Here is a 20998-nt window from a genome sequence, read left to right as displayed (position 1 = left end):
TGATGTTGAAGTTGAAACTCCAATACTTTGGCCACCTGATGTGAAGAGCTGACTCATTGGAAAAGACCCTGATGCTGGGAAAGATTGAGGGCAGGAGGAGAAGGGGACGACAGAGGATGAGATGGTTGGATGGCATGACCAACTCAATGGACATGGGTTTGGGTGGACTCTGGGAGTTGGTGATGGACAGGGAGGCTTGGCATGCTGTGGTTCATGGGGTCGCAAAGAGTTGGACACGACTGAGGGACTGAACTGAGCTGATGCTGGGAAAGACTGAAGGTGGGAGGAGAAGGGGACGACAGAGGATGAGATGGTTGGATGCCATCGCCGACTCATCTGACATGAGTTTGGGTAAGCTCTGGGAGTTGGTGATGGACAGGGAAGCCTGGCGTGCTGCAGTCCATGGGGTCGCAAAGAGTCGGACACAACTGAACGACTGAACTGAACTGATACAGGTTTCTTAATTATTCTTTGAACACTTCAAGATCGTTTCTATCTCAAAGCTTTGCACTTACTTCTCGTTCTGCCTGGAATTCTCCTCCTTCAGATCCTTGCCTGGTTTGATATCACTTCATTCAGGTTTCTGCTCAGTGGCCCCCTCTTAGCACTGTCTCAAAGAGTCCCACTGACACCCTTTTCTTGTCACTTTCTATCTCTGTGCCTCCTGGTCTTTTTTGGTTTTGTTTTGTTTCAGAGCATTCACCATGGCCTGACACTATACTATATATCTCCCCTAGTAAAATGTAAGCTCCAAGTGGTGAGGGATTTTGACAGTTTCATCTATGTGTCCCCAGGAATCTCGTGTAAAGTCTAACTCAAAACCAGTCCTCTATGATAAATGAATGAAGAACATCAAAGCAACTGACAGACATTCCACCTGCTGTTCATTTGAAAATTAACCTGAAAAGAATGTTCACATGACAGAGACCTCCACACTTAAGTTGAACTATCAGCTAAAAATCAGCTCTCTCTTTTCTCAATTTTCCCAACACCAGAATCATATCTTCCTTATGATACCTATTACTGTTTCTTAGGTACCATCCTTATTTGCATATAGATCCTATCTCCATTAGTAGCTTCGGTGGGAAAAATCCCAACCTGACCCTTTATTTTCCTCCTTATCACATCCAACATGTAGCAAGTGCCCAGCCCCTGGACTGTGGGTGGGGCTGATGGTTATTACATCCCGGCTATGACAAATAGAGGTCAGGGCTCATGCAAGAGTGAGAGATGCCAGCCCCCTGGAGCCACCCTGAAGGATGATCCTTGACTCTACACTCAAACAGATGTTCATGGGCATTCATCTGTTGACAAGTCTGAATGAAGAAAAAAGACTCATGCTGGAAGTGAATCTATAAAAAATCACCAATTCCTTATATGATAATAGAGGAAAAAGCTAGCTCAATGTTGATAAAGGAATGATGAACACAAGTGGAGACTAAACTTATCAGAAAACCTTCTTTTTTTAGAGGTCAGTTCCTAAACAGAAGTAGAAATATCACAAATGTGGCATTAAAATAATAATGCTTAGTACAAATAATGTATTGAATAAACTTAAGAAATCAAGTTATGCAATAGGAACAATTTTAAGGATGACAAAACGAAAATGCTCAAAGTTTCAGACTAAGCAAAGTATAATCCTACACTTAGACCAGTAGGCTGGTCATATTAAATGCCCATAAAATTTTCCTTCTGAAGGAAACTCAAATATACTTGGAGACGAATAATTTTCACATACCAAAATTTAGATAAAACTTGAAAACAAATGACAGTAAGCAAGACAACTTAAAATTTCCAGATCTTATTAACAGTATCATTATCCATAAATTAAAGGAACTGTAATAAATAACTTCTTCAGATCTCTTCTTATTTGAATTACAAGAATTCAAGTAAGAACCTGAGTTTTTCAGGGTGCTTATGTTAAACTCTTATAAGACTAACTTAGAAAGTATCATAGAAGTCTGAAAAAACAGAGAGGCAATCAAAGACTAAAGTAGGAGGTAGAAACTGAAGTACCTCAAGAATAAGTGGAATTCAATCCAGAAAAAAATGCAATCAACAGGTCTGGGAGAAAAATAAATCAAAATGCCAGTATCCATAAAAAGGAAAAGTTGAGAAAGCACAATACTGTTAAAAGATCTCATGACAACAGAGAAGAGCAAGTAAGCCTGCAATAGGACACAATAGCAAAAATAACGATTTTTAGATTTTATAGACAGCACCATATTCATACTGGCCTAGGAAGGTGTTCATGTTTCTATACTCTTATGTAGGAATTGCCATATTGAAACAGACCACTGGTCCATCTCTTTTGCCATGCTGCTCTGACAGTGAACAGATGTTCAGAGGAAAGGTCTACTCTCACCAACCCAAATCCAATAATACACCTAATGGTGCAACTCTATATCAAGAACATCATTTCTTTTTGACCTCAGATGGCAATTATCTTCTACCCAAAGCTGACTTACTTTGATTTCATGCTGGGTGGCCCACTTAAGAGGCCTCACTTAAAATGACATCAAGGCTGCTATTGTCATTCACTTGGTTTTTCTGATACACTAAACTACTTTCACAATTTGCTGACTCCACTATCACTATTAGGCTCTCAGAGGTGTGGAATCATGTAGGTATAATATAAATAGTTGTGTTTGTACTAGCAACTGATGATTTAAGAATTGTTTCTTTCATAAGATTTTCTATTATTGGCTTCAATGTTTTCAAAGACTTCAGTATTCCCAATTTAATATAAGTGATCATCCTGAAGTGGAGACAAAAAAGAAACATAAACCTTTAACATTTGAAGGTAAAATCATAAATATGCAGAGTGGTAACAATAATCTTTTGATAGAAATTCTCTAGAGCAAATGAGGTCTTGGGCTCTGTTTTGATGACTCTCTGACAGAGTGAAAAAGAGATAAAAGAAGTACACTGGAATGGCAAAAGGCAAGCAGGCAATCAGAAGTATGAAACCAGAGCTGTCTCTCAGTAGTTTCTGGTATTCTGCAGGTTCACATGTCCACTGCAGAATCACTTCAGTTATAAATCCCAAAGGTTCTCTCAGCTCCAGAGAATCTCCTTTGGGGAAGATATTTGCCTGCCATATCCCTTCTATAGTCCTGGAGGAGACAATTTAAGAATTAGAGCTAGAACAATATTTAAGCTAATATGAAAGAATAGGTGCAACTGGGAAAATAACGACAAGCTTGGAGACACCAATCATTTCCTCCATCAGTGTATCTGGGACATATGAAACCATAGCAGATAGTGGTGCTATACAACTTGATCAAAACAGGTACATTAACGTTCTGAATATTGCTTTGGAGATGGTTCTTCTCTTTTAATAAAAATTTGAAGCTTTGATAAGAAAGCTTATGACTAAGTGTCTAAAATATCCCTTATATGAAAACCATCTAATAAATGGACAAATAACCCAAGGTTGTCTAGTAATTAACAAGCAAAAAAACTGAGAAGCAAAATTATTAGGATATTTCATAAGAGATCCAAAGGTATACAAGATAAGCCATGAACAAAAATCAAGTCAAAAGGAAAGAAGAGTAAGTTTCCTATCCCCTGGAGTTCTTATTTATTTATTTTTAGCTATATCGTCAGGCTTGTGGATCTTAGTTCCCCAACCAGGGACAGAACTCAGACCTGCTATAGTGAGAGTGCAGAGTCGTAATCACTGGTCTGCCAGGATATCCTCATGAATTTCCTATCAACGATTATGCCAGGAAATAGTCTCTCATGAACCACAAATAACCAAATAATAATTCAAGAACACGTCATCAGGAAAAACTTGGCCTAAGTATGAATTAAATGAGATCCCTGCATACCTTAAAAACTCTAAATCAATTCTAGGAGCTAAATAAATCAATATTACCTTAAAATTAAACTGATATTTCTATACAAGTATGTCCTTCAAAAGCAAAATTTTTCCTTACTATTCCAGAAATAAGGTTGCTATAAATACCCATCAACATGGTAGAAACTCTCAGTGCCCAGCAAACTTATAAATGTTAAATAAAAATGAATGACTGGAGATGAACTTTGTAACTTCTAAAAACAGTAATAGTTACTGTAGTGTAAAAAAGAAAGTTAGCTTATCTTCAAAATCTTCTTAGGCAAAGGAAACACAGAAAGAAAATATAATGCATATTCCCTTATCAAAAAAGCATTTCTTCTTATCAGCAATAATTGTAGTTAAAAGAGCAAAAATAAAATGCAGTATTGTATACTTGATAGTTGCTGAGAGTAAATCTTAGGCATTCTCACAACAACGAAAAAAGGGAAAAAGGGAAAAAAAGAGAGACTGAGATTTAAGTGTGTGAGGTGATGGATGTGTTAATTACCTTGATCTTGGTAATCATTTCACAAAGCATACATGTACACTTTAAATATATACAATTATATTTGTTGATTATTCCCCAATAAAGTTGGGGGGACAGCAATAATACATAAAATTAATGGATATTTTAAAACGTATTCAACTGTTATCATGCTGGGAAAGGAGGAGTAGAGGACAGTGATTACTGAACTCATTAAACATCTAATGTTGTCTATTTCTTTTGGAAATCAGTGTACTCAGGCTTAGGCCATCCCAACCAATGGCAGGCATAGAGATAATGAGAATCTTGGCATGTGAGGTCTCAGAATATCTCCATTTTTTTTTTTTTTTAGGATGTCAGACTAGTCAGTAATATAGTTAGCAGTCTACAACAGGATGGAGAGAAAAAAGCAAGGGATTTAGATAATAAATAAACCAACCCGATTGTAGGAGCTAGATATTTGTACATGCTTTCCATTTACCCAAAAGCAGAAAATGGTTCCTCAAGAAATCATTAGGGCCAATTTATATCTTCCTAGATATAAATATGTAACTCATTCAAGATAGATGGTTAGTTGTTCAGTCGCTCAGTAGTGTCTGACTCTTTGCAACCCCATGGACTGCAGCGTAACAGGCTTCCTGGTCCTTCACAATCTCCTGGAGTTTTCTCACTCATGTCCATTGAATCGGTGATGCCATCCAACCATCTCAACCTCTGTCTCCCCCTTCTCCTCCTGCCTTCAATCTTTCCCAGCATCAGGGTCTTTTCCAATGAGTCAGCATCAGGTGGTCAAAGTATTAGAGCTTCAGCTTCAGCAGCAGTCCTTCCAATGAATATTCAGGGTTGATTTCCTTTAGGATTGACTGGTTTGATCTCCCTGATGTCCAAGGGACTCTTAAGAGTCTTCTCTAGCACCATAGTTCAAAAGCATCAATCCTTCAGCACTCAGTTTTCTTTATGGTCCAACTCTCACATCCATACATAGCTACAGGATAAACCATAGCTTTGACTATACAGACCTTTATCGGCAAAGTGATGTCTCTGCTTTTTTAATAAGCTGTCTAGGTTTGTCATAGCTTTTCTTCCAAGGAGTAGGCATCTTTTAATTTTATGGCTGCAATCACTGTCCACAGTGATTTTGGAGCCCAAGAAAATGAAGTCTGTCACTGATTCCATTTTTTCCCCCATCTATTTGCCATGAAGTGATGGGACCAGATGCCATGATCTTAGTTTTCTGAATGTTGATTTTTAAGCCAGTTTTTTTCACTCTCCTCTTTCACCTTCATCAAGTGGCCCTTTAGTTCCTCTTCACTTTCTGCCACTATAGAGTGGTGTTATCTGCATATCTGAGGTTATTGATATTTCTCCCAGCAATTTTGATTCCAGCTTGAGCTTCATATAGCCTGGCATTTCGCATTATGTACTCTACATATAAGTTAAATAAGGAGGGTGACAATATACAGCCTTGATATACTCCTTTCCCAATTTTGAACCAGTCTGTTGGTCCATGTTCGGTTCTAAACTGTTGCTTCTTGACCTGCATACAGGTTAGCTAGTCACTTCATTTTATTTTATTTTTTTATTTATTTTTTTAGTCACTTCATTTTAAAAGATTTTCAAGGAACAATATTCAACAATGATCTCTGTAGTCCAGTTCATCCTCCTCTTTCATCATTTTTAGAGGCAAAATGCTCTTTCCAGTCCATCCCTCTCCTTTATCATATGTCAGTAACATGGAAAGGTCTTCAACACTGTTCACCAACACCACGGCAAGAGCCTCTTAATCTTGTCTAAAATGCCCCCTTCCTCCAAAAACATAAATCTGACCATGTAAATTCATAAAACTTTTTTCATAGCCACTTACAAAATAAAGTTTAAGCGTAGTCTTCACAATTCATACCCAAACTATTTTTACATCCTTGTCTCTGCTTGCTCCTACCTCTGCAGCCTCTGTTCCCAGCCCAGCTACCCAACTCAACCCAAGAAAGTCTCCTTTCATATCTTTGCTCATACTTTCTTATTTTCTGGTATTACATTTCCTTCATTCTTAACTGCTGTCTGTACTTCAAGGCTCCTTGAAGTTTCTGGAGAATTTTCCACTCAAGGTGGTCTTATACTCCTTTGTTCTCTTACTACATTATAGAATTACTATAGTCTACCTTCAGTACGTTTTCAAATAAATCTATTTGTAAGCTGCTTGAAGGCAGGGATAGTCTTATTTCCCCACTTTATGTCTTGGCATAGAATTTGCACAGCAAAGCACTGAGATGTTTGCTTAAGTTGTGCATATTTGTAGGCATACTTATCTAGACCTCTTTCTTTTGAAATGCAGTTAATTCCAGGGTGGGGGGAAAATTAGCACAAAATCTATAATAAAAGGAAGTTCACTAATAATCACACTCAAGGTATAACAGAAAGAGTGACCTAGACATTTCTGTTCTTCCAGTCTCGCTACTTACTGGCGGTAGCCAGAGCAAGTCACAATGTCTCTGTGTAAATGGCTGCTATACTCCCAGGCAACAACTCTGTATACCAGGCAGGAAGAAGATAAAGGGACAAGAGGAAAGGCAAAGGCAAGAGAAGCAAGAGGCTTCCTCAGCTTTTTGAGAAGAGACATTTCTTCCAGTGACTTCACCTTACACCTTCCTGGCAAGAACTCTGTATTATGGCTACCTAACCGCAGGTCTCAGAGAAGGCAACAGCATCCCACTCCAGTACTCTTGTCTGGAAAATCCCATGGATGGAGGAGCCTGGTAGGCTGCAGTCCATGAGGTTGCTAATAGTTGGACACGACTGAGTGACTTTACTTTCACTTTTCACTTTCATGCGCTGGAGAGGGAAATGGCAACCCACTCCAGTGTTCTTGCCTGGAGAATCCCAGGGACGGGGGAGCCTGGTGGGCTGCCATCTATGGGGTCGCACAGAGTCAGACACGACTGAAGCGACTTAGCAGCAGCAGCAACCGCAGGTCTGTCTATGAGGGCAAGTGTTTTCAGCTGGGCACATGGCTGCTGTGGACAAAATCAAGGTTCTGCAGGTAAGAAATAAAGTGAAATGGATGCCGATATACAGTAAGTAGAGCCTGTCACAACTTACAAGGAAGATAGTGACATTGCTACTGAAAATGTAGCATGAAAATGACAACAGTAAAACAAAGCTAGAGAAGGGGACATCAAGTGCACGTAGACTAACAAGAGAAAAGTCTCACAAGACTGCATCAATCACTGGGCAGAGAAGTGGCAGGTGAACTCCAGTGGAAAGTGTTAGCTAATGTTTTTCTTTAGAACTGGGAAAGTATACAAGGCATTTTGCTCACAGAATTCAGATTACACTTAGTGGACTGTGGATATTCAACAATTAAAACCGAAGAAAAGTTTCTCACTTAGATCATTAGAAAGTGATCCTTAAAGACATTAGTCTAATGGATTACTCTGCCAAATAGGGCACAAAATGGAAGTGTTATGATAGAAAGCATTGTGACCTTTCTTTTTAAATTAATTTATTTTAACATTTATTTAACAAGCAATTATTGAGCATTCCTATGTGAAAAGTACCACGCCAGATTCTAGAGGCTAGGGTAGGAAGAACAACACAAAGTTGGATTAGGCATTATCACTACCTGCAAAAGAGGTTATAATAAAGACGGAGAACATATATGAAGGCCTGGACCAGAAGGGATGAGAGAGGGATGATGCTGAATGAGGGCAGATTCCAAATAGGACCATGGGTGCTGGGCATCTGTTCCTCTAACACTGCCCCACGCACAGCAGGAATAACCTTCCCAGGTCTGGTTGGTGCACTTTACAGGACATTGAGCCCTTTACAAACACATGCTGTGCCTGATGTTTGCTCCTTATATGTACTTATGTCGCTGTGGACTTGTGTATGTTCTCAGTGGTTAGTCAACACTTCTTTAATGTCACAAATTATAGTGTACTTGTTAAACAAAAACAAAAACCCAATCAATGACCTTTAATTTTAAAAAGTAACATGCTCAAACCAGCAAATTTAGAAATAGGGAAACATACAAAGGAGAAAAAACACGTAATATCATAACCCAGAGAAAGCCACTATTAACATTTTGCTATATGCTCTTTCTGTACTGTTTTGTACCCTGCTTTTTACGTTTCATATATCATGAATATTTTCCTATGACAACAATGACTCCTCTACTGACAACATGACTTTTAATGGTTGAACTGTAGTCCATCATATGGTGTACTGTCATTTATTAAACCAATTCCATGTAATTAGACATTTAGGTTGTTTTCCAGTTACTTGATGTTCTAGGAGCTGTACTGGCTTATTTCCTTAGAATAAACGTCTCAAAAGTGAAACTTCTGGGCCTAGAACTCTGCATGCACATTTTCAAGATTTTTGAAAAACAACTATTTTTAATTCTGAAAATAATAAATGTTCAGTATATAAAATTTAGAAGTAAAATCAGGTCAAAAATATTTTGGTGAAGAACAATATAGTCTTTTATCTATGCACATATGAAATACATATATTTCAAAAAGTAAGAGCTTATTGTATGTACTGTCTTAAAGCCTTCCCCTTAAAGTATAAATATCTTCTGATAGTCATTATTCTTTTATAAACATCACTTTTAATGGCTGCATATAATCCATTGTGTGGTAGTAGCTTAGATGTTTAACCTGGTTCTCAATTGTGTGCTTTTATAAACAAGTTTGCAATGAACCCCCTTGAACATTTTTATGTATGTTTATTTTCTTAAAGTACATTTAAAGTTGAACTGCTAAATCAAAAGACATTTGCAATTGCAGTTTTTGTTACCTTTTCTCCTAGCTTACCTCTGGAAGCTAGGACTAAGCAATATACCCACTTGCAGTGTGTGGCTACTTCCTAAACTTTTGTCCAACACTGAGTATTTTCATTTATTGCTTTATTGCTGCCCAACCCTTTTCAGCCTGATAAATTCCAATTTACCTTTTAAGACGTAATTCAAATAGCACCTCCTTGAGAGACCTTCTCTGAATACCAGTTTTCTTTCCAGGTATAGTTACTGCTCCCCACACTGTGCTCTCACAACACCATTTATATTCCTCATTTTTATTATTTATTTATTCAGATATTGTCTTTTCAATAGACTGTGTGCTTCTTGCAGGAGAAGGTCATGTCTAATTCACTGTCACAGCCCAAGTACCTGGCTGTGTCTGACACAAAGCAACAAGTACTACTTGTTGGATGAATGTACAGACTATTGCCAGAACTTCCCATGTTTTCCTACAGAAAATGCTTCAAGCTTGTTTTCAGATTTTAATTCTTGATATAACATGCTGTATAATAATCTATAGGTGTTATAAAAATAGGAAGTGACCAAGATTTTTAATGTGTAATCTAGTGGGAAGTACTCATTAGTAATCTTTGTAGAAGGAAAAACAAGTAAAATATGCATAAATTTAAATATAATTACATTATACTAATGTTATAACACTGCAATCTTTTCAAGTCTGTAAAGCATCAAGAATTCCACCTTTATTATAAAAAACTTGAAACAGGAACATCTTTGTATGTACATCTTGCTCTTCCTTCCTAGAACTGTCCTGATAATGGAGAGGAATGCATTTGTTTACATTAGTATGGGTCAGACTAATTAGGATGCCTGTCAAAATCTTCCTGTCCCATATTATTCCTGAAACTTTGATAAGTTCATTTATTTCAAACCCAGGGCAACAGAGAAGATAAAAACAAAAGGAATTATCATAGCTTGTGGGAAAATCTACAGGTCAAATGACTGAGGCTCTTCAGTCTCCTGGAGCTTTAGAATTATTGGCAACAGAATTTGTAAGGTTGTCTCTCATTGGAATATTTTTTCTGCAAACTTAGCACCCCTGTGAGTGAAGAACTTATTTTGTTTTAAATGGTTTATCTAGACCAAATTTAAACAGTTGGACATTACAGGTTTTAGTATAAGCATTCCTTTTATGTTTGAAATCTTTTTTTTAATGTTTGTTTTCATTCTTGTATTGATTGTAGATTAGAACTCAGTAGGAAATTAACAATATGTCCAATAGTTTCTCCTCACTGTTTTCCTAGATTGAGCACTATCAGAATTTACAGAACACTAGGAACTTATGATAAAGTTCTTTAATCCAAAATACTTTCTTTCCAAAGAACCATTTTAAGCGACGACCATAATGTGAGTGATAAGAAAACTGAATGGGTAAAGGGTTTATAGCCAATTAGAATGGACCGTTAAGGTCAATACAGAAAAGAGCAACTGCTTAATTCTTTTTCTTCTTTTTTAAAATTTAACTATGCATTTTCCAAAGGGACAGCTAAAAATGTAATGGAATGCTCTTTCAATATAAGTACAGAAAAGCATAAATTCAAGAGGCTAAGTGGTAGACCAGAAAATAAATCACAGTTCTTAGATTTGGGTTCTAATGCATCTGCAAGTTGATTTTTTAAAAATCTGGCCCGTGTAAAAACTTTTGCCTTGTAAATCTCTTTTAATCTACATGTTGCCCTTCATCCCTTACTTTTCCTTATAATTTATCTGTTGAAAAATCTAGGCTTTTTAATTGTTAGAATTTCCTACTGTCAGCACTTTGCTAATTGCATACTCACAGGGAAGTTCAACAGGTTCTGTCCTTTTCCCCCTGCAAATTGGTAGTTGGAACCAAAGACTTGATGACTCATGTTTGCCTCTTTTGTGTCTCAGTTTAATTTGAAACCACACATGAAAGTATTACAGCTCACTGGGATGTCTGTACTTATTACTGCAGAAGGAGCAGAGGCTAAGAATAAGCATGGATAGAGTGTGCTCAGAGAACTCAGACCCTGCAATTGCCCAGCTTCTGGTCTGAGCATGTGAGATGCATGATCTCAGACAAACCTCAAGTTCAAGCTTTCTCACTTATAAGACAAAGACACCACTCACCTCATGAGGTTGCTATGAGGGTTAAATGGAACAACACATTCAAACAAGATTTTTAAACTGTAAAGTGCTATAAAATCATACAAGTTAGTGTCATCATTACTCATTACCAGGGGCTTAAATAGTTTTATAATAAAAAGTTTTAAATGTCTTGGAGAATTAATTTCTTAAGAAAGATTAGATATGGCATTGACACAAAACAAGGAGATGATTTATTGACTTAACGAATACTTGTGAAGGAACAAATGACAGTCTCCTAGCCCCGCCCAGAAACTTCCAGCCGTATGACTCAGGAGCCTGAGTTCTGTAGGATGAGAGCTTGTAAGCTTCTAGCATACACAAACATCACAGTACCATTTAAACAACTCACTCCAAAGCCACTCATCAAAACGTCGAGTAATGATTTATAGCAGGTGAATACTGAAAAAAATGCTGATTTGTATTTACCTTTCAATCTGTGCAAATCCATTAACTATGGATTCTAATGCTCTTCTTCAAAGCACTTTGCCAGGTCACTTCCCTTCTTCCACTCCACATCCTGTTTTCTCTGGGCTTCTCACATAAATTTACTTGAGGGTCCTTCTGCCTATTCACCTACCTCACACCTCTGACCTCCTCCTCAGCCACAGCCAATGTCTGAGCCTTCCTTTCTTTTTTCTCTTGCCCACCCAACTTATGTCCAATCCATCTTTCAAGAAGTTTCTGAAATACTATTTCCAGGCTGTCTTGACTATGTGGTTAAGAAGAAGCCATTCTGAGTTTCATCCTCCTATGTGGAATTCACTAGTTACACGAAGCCATTTATTTAATTTTTTAAAATTAACTTTTTACTGGAGTACAAGTTGCTTTACAATGTTAATTTCTGCTGTACAGTAAAGTGAATTAGTTATATGTACACATAAATCCACTCTTTTTTTTAGATTTCCTTCCCATTTAGGACATCACAGATCACTGAATAGAGTTCTCAGTGCTAAATAGTAGGTTCTCAGTAGTTATCTCTTTTGTGTATAATGGACCAATCTCCAATTTGTCCAACCCCTACTACATGAAACCATTTAGATTAACTAAAAATATATATGTATTTGGCCACGCTGCACAGCTTGCAGGGTCTTAGTTCCACAACCAGGGATTGAACCCACACCCTCAGCAGTGAAAGTGCAAAATCCTAACCACTGAACTGCCAGGGAAAGCCCTAATTTAGCCTCAGTCTTGCTAGTCACATTTTCAAGTACTCAGTAGTTACATATGGTAGTGGCTATACTATTGCACAGTGTAAATATTATAGGACACTTCCACTATTGCAGAAAGTTTACTGGATAGCACTGTGCTGCAGCCCATTTCCTCTCCCTCTTCTATACAGTCCTGAAAGACAATGTGGAAGAAATATAAGCTTTGAAATTAAATGCCCTTTAGCTTTTGAATATTGGACTTAAAAGTGACTATATGAAAATGTGTAAGTGCTCTGCACAATGCCTGTCAAAGGGTAAGTGCTCAGTGAACAGTAGCCATTAATACAATACTGCTTTCCCAAGTAATTCCAGAATTTCTAATTTTCCTTTTAGCAGTGTATACAAGAATCTGGAGAAGCAACAGCAAATGTTACTTCCTTTTCTGCGAGGCTGTGTGGCATATTCGAAAAGTTATGGACTTTGAATGTATATAGACTTATTCAAACCCTCCTCTGCCACTTTATTATCTTAGGACCTTGAGCAAATTAATCTCTGATGTTCAGTTTCTTCATCTGTAATATGGGAACAATAATACCTACACTGCACAGTAGTGATGATGATTAGAGATAATGTATGTAAAATACTATGTCTCGCATATGGTAGGCATTCAAGAAATGTATTATAGAAAGCAGGTATTATTAATTCACCTTATAGAGTGCCATGTACTCAGCATAGTTGCATACTAAGTGATTGTTGCTGTTGGTAATGAAGGTCAGGCTAGTAAATCTTTTGTAGGATGATGTTTTGCATTGTTTAAAGAGTTTTCCCTCAATAGAGCTTTCTCTAGTATTCCTACAATGCAGCTAAAGTTTTTCCCTATGGTATTATTAATTCTGCTCATAATAGTTCTCTAAAATTTATATGATATAAGAAAAAAATGAGTGTTCACAATCATCAGACAGGCTTTAATTTACCATTATCCAGTAGTTTTTACTACTATGAAGACACATATGGAGTGGCATGCTGGATTGGAATTGCAAAGATTGGCATGAAGAACTGTCACCATCACTGTCACCAATGAAGGCTGCAGCTTAAAATTTTGCCCAGACAGCAAGTCTGAAATTTCTTCCTCCAGAGAAAAATTAAAAAAAAAATCACAGTATTTTTAAAAACAGAGATTAAATGCATATATGAAAATTTGGAGGGCAGAAGGCAGGAGAAGGAAGCATTGTGTATCCTCAGATCCTCTTACAAATTTATGCTGCCAGGAGAAGGGCAAACAAGAATTGAGTCTCTCTTGTTTCCAGTAGTTGGTAAGTGAGAGTTGGTAGTTCCCTAAGTGAGAGCACATTTCAAGCAGTTGTTCTACTGGCTTGCTATGTCTTATTCCTTCATCTCCTAGAATGCTTGTGGGTCTTTCTAAAATATTCTTGGAGTAGTAGATGGAAAGTGGTGAATCAATGTAGTAGCTTGTGGGTCTTTCTAAAATATCCTTGGAGGAGTAGGTGGAAAGTGGTGAATCAATTTAGTATCTAGTCATTCCCCAGGGGAAAAAAAAAAAGGGTGACCAAGTAACCAAATAAAGAGAGCTATGAGTTCAATAACCAGGATCATCCCATGGCACGGATTCTGTTATCATTGAGCACAATTCCTTTATCTCTCAGAGACAATCAGCCTTCAGCCAGGGGAGTGTAACCTTAAAACCTCATAACTCAATTTAACATAGTGTTAAAGTTTGGGGTGATATTTGTCAGTGCTGGGGCTGATACAATCAGTCTGAGGGAACTTAGAACAAAGAGTGGTGGGTGAAGAGCATGTCACCTCTATGCACATTTGTTTCCTTGATGAACAAGGGACTATTAGCTGCAGAGAAAGCATTATCTAGGTGAAGAATGATCCTGATTGTTTTAGTTGCCTCTCCTGAAATTGTGGGGTAGAACAGAGGGTCTCAGTGAGTTAAGCAGCAGGTTTTTACTGCGATACTGAGGATTTTTTAAAAATTAAGCTTAATTTGGAAGGGTTATAGACACATAGCTCTTCTTCAACAGAAACCAGAAATCAGTTTAAGATATAGACCTCTTTTTAACCTCTGCTTTTACTTCATTAAATCAAAAAGCTTTACAGTACTGAATCATATAAGACTTCAAAAAGTCTAAAGTCTTAATTAAACAATTAGTGTTGGGTTAAACAACAGATTTTATACAAAATTCAAGAAGAACCTGTTAATAAAACATCTGAAGGGGGAGATAATATATTCATTGAGCATGTGGCTTTCTGAAAGAGCATGCACCATCTTCAAATTTTAATTCTCAATAAATTTAAACTTTAACTGTGAACTTCTATATAAAATATAAAATATTATTTCTAAATTCATCTTCCCAATAAAGTTGTTTACCACTTAACAGAGTCCTGTCACATTATGTTTTAAATTAATAATTGCTCTCATTGACTCTAGGTAGAAATGTAACCTGTAAAGCATTAAAAAAAAAAAAAAAAACTACTCAAAATTTTAGTTTGCTCTTAAAACTACAAGTATTTTAAATTACATTTGCTACTTCAAAATATTTTTCTTTAATTTCACCATTAGACAGAGTTCATGATGTTATTACATCTTTAAATAATTTATAACTTTTATAAAAGAATAACTATGTTAACTCTTCTTTGGATGCAGATTTTCTGGTTTTAGATGTAAAATTTTATTTTTATTTTTTCTGAATAAGTTTATTTTTATAATTTCTTTTCACAGGTCTGGATCTGCTGGACTATGGACTTATAATTTAAGTTAGCATCTTAGAAATCCAAGAACTTTCATACAATAAACTCATTAAAATATATTTCAGAATCTGACTCAGACAACAACATAAAATGTCTGCTTTTAGCTTTTAAAAAATGACCAGCATATTTCATTTTAAAAGGATAGTAAAAGTTTCTTAATCAAAAACTTCTCAGAGGTTTTTTACCACATGGATTTACTGCAAACTTGCTGTATCTGCCAGGCCAGTAAACCTGCCAGCCCCTTTAGTCAATATCTCACATTGAGATGCCATGTTTTAAAAATCTCCCTGACCGGGTAAATATTATAGAATATATTCTTTTCTAACCCTATAGACATACCTTTCAAGGGCACATTTATAAGAGCTGGAAGGACTGAGGAAAAATAAAACCCATACTGCTTTTCAGAGTTTTAAAATATTCTTTATTGGAATTTCAATAATTCACTTAGCAGAGTGTGCAAAAATTTTTATAGAAACCTTTTCTTAATTTTACACTTTTGCCATATATTGAAATAGTATTTAATACAGTCTTATATCTTTTAGACTGAAAAACAGAATATGTTAGAATTTGTCAGTGATAACTTGGGTAAGAGTTTAAAGAACATTATAACTATATCAGAACTCAGTTTTTGCCTATTCCATATAGAAGTGAACAAAGTCGTGACCGTTTTTCCTAGTTCTGATTTCTATAGTGCTAGACCAGGATCCCTGCAACACTCTGCACAGTGATTCATACTGTACCAGTCATAATAACACCACTAGTAACAATCATAAGGGAACTGTAAAATGTGCTGTCAATACTAACTCAACTGTTAGAATTAGCCTGCTCAATTCCAGAAATTTCTCCTTAACTAACTTCTTAAACAAAAAGAGTATAAGAAACAACAAAAACGCTAAGGAAGGCCACCACCAGAAACAAAATGTAAACATCCTAAAAGTTTATAAATTTATGTACCTTCGCAAGTTAGTCTGCATTTATTTTTGCTAGACATATTTAGTGTAGTAACTTAGCCTTCTTAACTAAACTCAAATTAATATCAATTTTTCCAACAGTTGTGCTAAATTTCTTTGCATCCAGTATGCAAAGTCCTTATTCATACATGTACCTTTCTCTCTCATTTAGATAAAGCTGGGACTTCTTGTATAGCTGAAAAACGTCTTTCCACTTATATGTAAGACAAGTTATATATATTGTTTCTTAACATGAAATGAAACATAGCTTTTAAAAAGTTAATATATATTTAGAATTAAATTATATTATGATTTGATAATTTATCTGTGGAACAAATATAAAAGAAGTGAAAAGTTGTTTTTTTGGAAACCAGGATTTAAACAAGTGAAAAAGACAGTAAGAAGTTTCTCTGGCTCCTTTTTATGTCTTATCCTAAATGAAAAGGGTTTTTTAAGGAATTCTAAATTAAGAGAGAAACACTTAAAAACAACACTATCAAATTTAAATAAATTTGTTATTCTTGAAGAAGCAACGTGCAAATGATTTCACACGACAAGCTCCTTGAATTGACCTGGTGTTCCTTTGAAAAATTCAGGAAAAATTCTTGCTTTACAGCTGAAAGTATTTGTAATATGGAGTGAAAAAGCAAGGAAGAAGTAAGTAACCTGCCTTATTTTCAGCTTTAAAGATATGACAAGGAAAATAAAAATTATTTATAATGACATTTAATAAGAACTCAGATGAGGTTTTCTAGGAAAATCTCTTCTATCCTATACTTTGACAATGATCACAAAACTCCAACAAACCTTCTGACACCTCCTTATGGCTACAAAGCCAAATATTTGCAAACAGTTTCTATATTACAACGTATTAACTGTAACCATCCAACAAACTGGTTGTTTTAATTTCCCTGATTTTAATGCTAAAAGAAAGAATACAAAATCTTAAACTGATTAATAAATTTGAGTTAATAAACAATTTTTCTAAAACCAATCTTTTTCCAATAGCCAAGTAAACACTTGTCTTGAAATAAGAAAGCTACACGTATAAGAGCTCTGTGCAAGTATATACGCTTAATTTAAAATCAATAGTCAAAGAACATGTAACTAAGAGCAGTTGTAATTTTTTGATGATCAAACTAATTGAAACAGGCACAGGTATAACTAAAGGCCATTATCTGCATCTCTACTCATAATTAAAAGAATGTTCCCAAGTTTTAAAGAAACTCCACAATTTAGTCTGTCTCATGAAAAGTATGGCCTTAACATGAAAAAATCAGATCCAGCCTGAGAAACCTGACCACAGATTAGGAAACAGGGGTATATAAGATCCCTCAACCTGACTACAGATAAATCTCAAAAATGCTGTCAAATTATTGTTTTTCTAAAAGTGTAAAAACTAGACTTTTACTATGAAGATCTGTAAATGCTTTGTTATTAAGAGATTTCATCTTTAGGTTTGTAAAATTTTGTCTTCAGATATTCAGAGGAACGTCAATACTAAAAATTAATAAATAGCTGAGATTAAAATTATATTCATACATCTTAAGGGAGAAGCACATAAAGTTAATTAATTTCCCTGTTTGAAAAAAACAATTATCATCTCTTCAAATGGGGGAGAAAAAAGAGAATCAGTCAAAACTACCAGTTTTCTATTTAATATTTAAATCATTATGCTATTCTTACTTATTTCACCTGTGTGAAACCCCTTATCATTTTGTTCTGCTATGTCTATGCCACTCTTCTCTTGTACTTCCTCAGTGAATGTAATATTAAATCCTCTCTTTTAAAATTAAAAATATTTAATATTAAAAATCATGGTCTCTAATTTATTTCTAGAGTTCTTAGAATTGCTAAACAGGACCCCATTTTTTTTTTTCATTAGAATGTGACTTGAGCATAAAGGCAATCTACCTCAACCATTATTAAAGCTTTTCAAGTAGCTTAAAAAAACTACTGAGGGGCAATGTCTAACTTTAATCTTTTCACCTCCTGGATTGCCATGTAAGGCATATTAATAGCAACTCTTCACTGGTTCTTGTCTCTAGACCAACTATTCCAAGGAAGAACAGAAATGTTACTTTTAATGGCCTCCTAGAAATACAATTTTGTGCTACATGTAGAAATTTTTTCCACAGGCAATACACTTGAACTCATCTGCATGCCAGTTCAGTCTTCTCTTTATCTGTTTGCTACTTACTAGACATTTATGTAAATATATTTGGAATTCACAGAAATAAATTATAAAACTGATAAATTAATTTGTTATAGGAGATATAGGATATATGTTTAAGTCTGTTAGAAATGCTAACAATATCCATTTTTAATAGAAAAGAAAAAAATACCTGCAAATTTGGTTTAAAATTCATATTCAAGCCCCCCTCATTTATCTATTTAGGAATACAAATCCTCAAGATTATGGTTTTATTTGTCTTCTTCCTGACCTGTGTAATAAGAATATACTGAAATGACAGTTGTTAAGAAAGTAATATCTTTTAGGTTTTAGGGCATTAATAAAAGAACAGGAACTTCTCAGATCTGAGTGTGTGTTCATGCTTGAATATATATATGCATACACATATACAATATATGTGTGTGTGTATAGTTTTTATATGTATTAGTCTACAATTTTTAAATTCTTGGATTCATTCCCTATATTTACATGTTGAGAACTTAATGTATCTTATAGCCTTGGACATCATTTAAAACAAAACAATCCGGAAAAGTTCAAAAGTAGTATTTTCTTTTACCACAAGAGGGGGCTAGAGAATTCTAATCTCTTTTAAAGTCTATAAAACCCTTTTAACTGCTACTTTATAGACATTCAATTACAACAGGCCATAATACATTAAGGCATTAAAATACACATATATCCCAACATATGCCAAAGCAAGCACTACACTGGTGTGCCCACCAGATGATCACCAACACCAACATCAAATAAACACTTAGGCGTCTTCAAGAGGTTTATATGAGATTTTATGCTTTAGTCAGCTCTTTTGCTTAGGTGATCCCTTTGGAATGGAAAATATCAAGGAATGTGATAAAATGCCCAAGAAGTGGAGAGGATGACAGGAGCAGAGTGAAGTAAGGATTAAGAGAACTGAAATTTATGTAGTTTGGAAAAGTGAAGACTCTAGGGATCAATGTTCACAGTCTTTAAATACCTTCTAAAGGTACCAATATAAATGAATTAGGGGAATTATCCAGTCTCAGAAGATGGTATAGAAGAGAGCAATGGCCTGAAACTAAGGAAGGAAAAGTTTAGATTAGACTTGAAGAATAAATTAGTAATAATAGTTGGGCGGGAAATATGTCCTACAAAGGAAGGATACAGAGCATAATGGCTATATTTGATAATTAATTAAATGAGATATTAGTAAGAATGATGTGAATTCATTAGAAGGGCTAGATTAGATAACTCAAGTGATTTTTTTCCCCTAAACTGTGACAATCTCTAGGCCCAACTACGTACTTGGATATTCATAAATGTCTTTCAATGATGATAATGGTCATTTGTAGGAAGGAGTGCTCATGATCCCAGTAACCACTATGTTTTTTTGATTAAAACAAAATCTGGAGTATTATTATGAAATAACATAATTACAAAATTAATCATTAAAATGATGCTTATCTCTTAGAGAATTCCATTAAAATAAACTATACCATATAAGCTATACCCTAACAGCTGATAGAAATGGGTCTGCAAATAATTGGCTAAAGGTTTCTGTAAGTGAAAATTTTCCATGAAGGAACAACTCCCCTATAAATCCCAGTTTTACAAGCCAGAGAAGCCACTTTGTATAATCTTTCCCTCTAGACTAATGTATCTGGGTTTAAGCTACTTAGGGCCTAACATAAAAAAGCCTGTCACTCAAAGTCAGAAAGGCAGTGTAGAGCATAAGTGTAATTATAGTTTATGAATTCAACAATCTTCCCATAGTAGACAATAATATTCTAGATTAACATGTTTCAGCATCATTTTAAACAGCATTACTAACATTTACTTTTTACTTGAAAAGCCAGAGTTCTATGACAAAGCAAAAGAATTTATGGCTAGAAGAACAAAGATCACCAAAGCATGAAGAAATCACTCTACATATACACTTACATATATATACAACAAAAATATATAAAGCATAATATATATTAAGTATAAATATAAATTTATGCCTATATAAATTAAGTATATGTGTCTACATAATTGGCCTGCAAGTTTTATGCGTAAACAAAATTCTTTCACATTTAAGTGAATATTAAACTTTGAGATAAAAATGGTCAATGGCTTTGCAGCTTGAAGAAGAATGGCCTGCCTTTGACTCAGTTATATATATATATATATATATACATATACATATATATATATCAGATAACTATATTACATTAGCAACCAAAACACTGTATATCATTTTGCCACCACTGTAATGACCACACTAACAACTTCAATAATCACATACTAGGACTTTCATACTACCACTACACTCATTGACTCGTTTAGAATTTGGAGAGAAACAAAAAATATTTGAGGCAATATAAAAAAGCTTAATCTCATCAGCCAAATCACTCACTTAAAAATCAAGTATTTACATTTAAAAATGGCCACTGTTACTTCACTACTAATTATAGTGGAAGCTCAATAAATGTTGACCTTTCAAAGAATGGGCTTTTGCTCATGTTGCCAGGGTGGAAAAAATTTCTAAAATCACATTGGCTACAGCATAGGCCAAATCTTATCCTGACTTTCTTTCAAACTACTATAAGTCCAACCAACTGTTTTTTTCCCCTGAAAACTCAGTCCTTCAAAATCAGCACTTGATTATTTATGTACCATATCCCTTCCTGTGGGGGTGTTCGGTCATCTCTCTTCAACTAGAA

At 35.3% G+C, this 20998-nt stretch overlaps 1 protein-coding gene across 2 annotated transcripts in view; it reads right to left on the bottom strand.

Moving 5' to 3' along the window:
* Window positions 1–20998, bottom strand: part of SKAP1 (src kinase associated phosphoprotein 1) — a 292018-nt gene that overhangs the window by 172232 nt on the left and 98788 nt on the right. The gene's annotated exons all lie outside the window — the stretch shown is intronic.

This window comes from Cervus elaphus, chromosome 5 (genome assembly GCF_910594005.1).
Source record: "Cervus elaphus chromosome 5, mCerEla1.1, whole genome shotgun sequence".
Taxonomy (NCBI): Eukaryota; Metazoa; Chordata; class Mammalia; order Artiodactyla; family Cervidae; genus Cervus; species Cervus elaphus.
This window is presented reverse-complemented; position numbering and strand designations above follow the sequence as displayed.